This window comes from Populus trichocarpa, chromosome 3, assembly GCF_000002775.5.
Source record: "Populus trichocarpa isolate Nisqually-1 chromosome 3, P.trichocarpa_v4.1, whole genome shotgun sequence".
NCBI classification, from domain to species: domain Eukaryota; kingdom Viridiplantae; phylum Streptophyta; class Magnoliopsida; order Malpighiales; family Salicaceae; genus Populus; species Populus trichocarpa.
The window spans coordinates 16,133,756-16,138,464 of NC_037287.2; the positions used below are offsets into that span (position 1 = coordinate 16,133,756).

General features: G+C 26.0%; 1 long non-coding RNA gene across 1 annotated transcript; it reads left to right on the plus strand.

The window, feature by feature from the left end:
- The first annotated feature begins 683 nt into the window (after positions 1-683).
- Positions 684-4,413, plus strand: LOC127905144 (uncharacterized). Its single transcript, XR_008058896.1, has 3 exons — positions 684-723; positions 2,420-2,763; positions 4,134-4,413. It is a non-coding gene; the product is annotated as an uncharacterized LOC127905144 (long non-coding RNA).
- Positions 4,414-4,709: the final 296 nt, after the last annotated feature.

Sequence of the window (4,709 nt, forward strand, 5' to 3'; positions counted from 1 at the left end):
CAACCTTGTTCAATAAAAAGTTGTAGCTTATGGGGCTTAAAATTGGTATCTCCAGCTTACAGCTTCACAATTTATTTATTTTTTATGTTTATGCATTGCAAAATATATTTTATTTTATTTTCATGCCAACTAGTGGGTTATAAATTTTTTTATCTTAACTAAAAAGTTTATTGGTTATTAGATGACTTCTCATTGATAGTTTTATGTGTCTTGTTTTGTTTTATATATATAAAGAAATTTAATGTGATTGATGTTTTGACAATTTGAAAAACTTTTCAATTAAATATTAATTATTTCTATACATCTTATAAAGGTTGAATTGTGGAATATTTAATGTCATTGCTTCTAATATTATTTTTTCTATGAACTTTACATATATTTTTATAAGAAGATAAATGAGGTTGCGGATCATTTGATTATGCCCATGGGTTAATAAAGAAGTTTTTTAAATTTTGTTATTGGTTATTAGGTGAATCCTCATTGATTGTCTTGTTTTATTTTATACGTATAAAAAAATCTAATGTGATTGATGTTTTGACAATTTGAAAAGCTCTTCAATTAAATATTAATTATTTTTATACATCTAGGTTGAATTGTGGAATATTTAATGTCATTGCTTGTAATATTATTTTTTCAATGAACTTTACACATATCTATATAAGAAGATGAATGAGGCCGCGGATCATTTGATTAAGCAGAGAGTTCAATGAAATATAAATATATGTATCTTAATTTTTTACTTCTGATTATACCCGTGGGTTAATGTAGAAGTTTTTTAAATTTTGTTATTGGTTATTAGGTGAATCCTCGTTGATAGTCTTATGTGTCTTGTTTTGTTTTATACGTATAAAGAAATCTAATGTGATTGATGTTTTGACAATTTGAAAAGCTCTTCAATTAAATATTAATTATTTCTATACATCTAGGTTGAATTGTGGAATATTTAATGTTATTGCTTGTAATATTATTTTTTCTATGAACTTTACACGTATCTATATAAGAAGATGAATGAGGCCGCAGATCATTTGATTAAGCAGAGAGTTCAATGAAAAATAAATATAGATATCTTAATTTTTTACTTTTGATTATGCCCGTGGGTTAATACAGAAGTTTTTTGAAATTTTGTTATTGGTTATTAGGTGAATCCTCATTGATAGTTCTATATGTCTTGTTTTGTTTTATACGTATAAAGAAATCTAATGTGATTGATGTTTTGACAATTTAAAAAGCTCTTCAATTAAATATTAATTATTTCTATACATCTAGGTTGAATTGTGGAATATTTAATGTCATTGCTTGTAATATTATTTTTTCTATGAAATTCACACATATCTATATAAGAAGATGAATGAGGCCGCAGATCATTTGATTAAGCAGAGAGTTCAATGAAAAATAAATATAGGTATTTTAATTTTTTACTTTTGATTATGCATGTGGATTAATAAAGAAGTTTTTTGAAATTTTATTATTGGTTATTAGGTGAATCATCATTGATAGTCTTATGTGTCTTGTTTTGTTTTATATGTATAAAGAAATGTAATGTGATTGATGTTTTGACAATTTGAAAAGCTCTTCAATTAAATATTAATTATTTCTATACATCTAGGTTGAATTGTGGAATATTTAATGTCATTGCTTGTAATATTATTTTTTCTATGAACTTTACACATATCTATATAAGAAGATGAATGAGGCCATGGATCATTTGATTAAGCAGAGAGTTCAATGAAAAATAAATATAGGTATCTTAATTTTTTACTTTTGATTATGCCCGTGGGTTAATACAGAAGTTTTTTGAAATTTTGTTATTGGTTATTAGGTGAATCCTCATTGATAGTCTTATGTGCCTTGTTTTGTTTTATATGTATAAAGAAATCTAATGTGATTGATGTTTTGACAATTTGAAAAGCTCTTCAATTAAATATTAATTATTTCTATACATCTAGGTTGAATTGTGGAATATTTAATGTCATTGCTTGTAATATTATTTTTTCTATGAACTTTACACATCTATATAAGAAGATGAATGAGGCCGCGGATCATTTGATTAAGCAGAGAGTTCAATGAAATATAAATATAGGTATCTTAATTTTTTACTTCTGATTATGCCCGTGGGTTAATGTAGAAGTTTTTTAAATTTTATTATTGGTTATTAGGTGAATCCTCGTTGATAGTCTTATGTGTCTTGTTTTGTTTTATATGTATAAAGAAATCTAATGTAATTGATGTTTTGACAATTTGAAAAGCTCTTCAATTAAATATTAATTATTTCTATACATCTAGGTTGAATTGTGGAATATTTAATGTCATTGCTTGTAATATTATTTTTTCTATGAACTTTACACATATCTATATAAGAAGATGAATGAGGCCGCGGATCATTTGATTAAGCAGAGAGTTCAATGAAAAATAAATATAGGTATCTTAATTTTTTACTTTTGATTATGCCCGTGGGTTCATGTAGAAGTTTTTTAAATTTTGTTATTGGTTATTAGGTGAATCCTCATTGATAGTCTTATGTGTCTTGTCTTGTTTTATATGTATAAAGAAATCTAATGTGATTGATGTTTTGACAATTTGAAAAGCTTTTCAATTAAATATTAACTATTTCTATACATCTTATAAAGGTTGAATTGTGGAATATTTAATGTCATTGCTTGTAATATTATTTTTTCTATGAACTTTACACGTATCTATATAAGAAGATGAATAAGGTCGCAGATCATTTGATTAAGCAGAGAGTTCAATGAAAAATAAATATAGGTATCTTTATTTTTTACTTTTGATTATGCCCGTGGGTTAATACAGAAGTTTTTTGAAATTTTGTTATTGGTTATTAGGTGAATCCTCATTGATAGTCCTATATGTCTTGTTTTGTTTTATACGTATAAAGAAATCTAATGTGATTGATGTTTTGACAATTTGAAAAGCTCTTCAATTAAATATTAATTATTTCTATACATCTAGGTTGAATTGTGGAATATTTAATGTCATTGCTTGTAATATTATTTTTTCTATGAACTTTACACATCTATATAAGAAGATGAATGAGGCCGTGGATCATTTGATTAAGCAGAGAGTTCAATGAAATATAAATATATGTATCTTAATTTTTTACTTTTGATTATGCCCGTGGGTTAATGTAGAAGTTTTTTAAATTTTGTTATTGGTTATTAGGTGAATCCTCGTTGATAGTCTTATGTGTCTTGTTTTGTTTTATATGTATAAAGAAATCTAATGTGATTGATGTTATGACAATTTGAAAAACTCTTCAATTAAATATTAATTATTTCTATATATCTTATAAAGGTTGAATTGTGGAGTATTTAATGTCATTGCTTGTAATATTACTTTTTCTATGAACTTTAAACATATCTTTATAAGAAGATGAATGAGACCGCGGATCATTTGATTAAGCAGAGAGTTCAATGAAAAATAAATATAGGTATCTTAATTTTTTTACTTTTGATTATGCCAGTGGGTTAATGTAGGAGTTTTTTAAATTTTGTTATTAGTTATTACGTGAATCCTCATTGATAGTCTTATGTGTCTTGTTTTGTTTTATATATATAAAGAAATCTAATGTGATTGATGTTTTGACAATTTGAAAAGCTCTTCAATTAAATATTAATTATTTCTATACATCTTATAAAGGTTGAATTGTGAATATTTAATGTTATTGCTTGTAATATTATTTTTTCTATGAACTTTACACATATTTTTATAAGAAGATGAATGAGACCGCATATTATTTGATTAAGCAGAGAGTTCAATGAAAAATAAATATAGGTATCTTAAGTTTTTTACATTTGATTATGCCCGTGGATTAATGTAGGAGTTTTTTAAATTTTGTTATTGGTTATTAGGTGAATCCTCATTGATAGTCTTATGTGTCTTGTTTGGTTTTATATGTATAAAGAAATCTAATGTGATTGATGTTTTGACAATTTGAAAAGCTCTTCAATTAAATATTAATTATTTCTATACATCTTATAAAGGTTGAATTGTGAAATATTTAATGTCATTGATTGTAATATTTTTTTTTAATGAACTTTACACATATTTTTATAAGAAGATGAATGAGACCGTGGATCATTTGATTAAGCGGAGAGTTCAATGAAATATAAATATAGGTATCTTAATTTTTTACTTTTGATTATGCCCGTGGGTTAATATAGAAGTTTTTTAAATTTTGTTTGATTCATGTTTTATTTGTTAAGTATCTGATACTATATTTATTGTTCTTCTTTCTCATCTTATTTAGCCATTTTCTTAATGGCTATAACAAATAGTAATGAAGTTCCCTAACACCTCTTAAGCATAGTTATGAAACCCGACCCGGTCATCGACTCGGTCTAGTGACCGGGTCACGGGTCAGATGGGTTGACCCGGGTCAACAAAAAAAAAATACAAGCGTATCATTTGAAGAATGAAAACATTCTCGATCAACAAATACCAGCAAAACCCAATTCAAAATCAAATATTTTCTTCCCATTTAAACTAACAATCTAAGTCTGAAAACTAACAATATAACAAATACCAACAAAACATTCTCGATCATTTAGATTTATTTATTAAATAAAGCTCAAAATAATATAAAAAAGAGTAGAAAATTAAGTACCTTGAAATTGAATCAGGAGAAGGTAAAATCAATAGCAGCACCGCCGCCACTGCCTGACCTCTGTTGATTCTGGGGAGTCAAAGTCTGC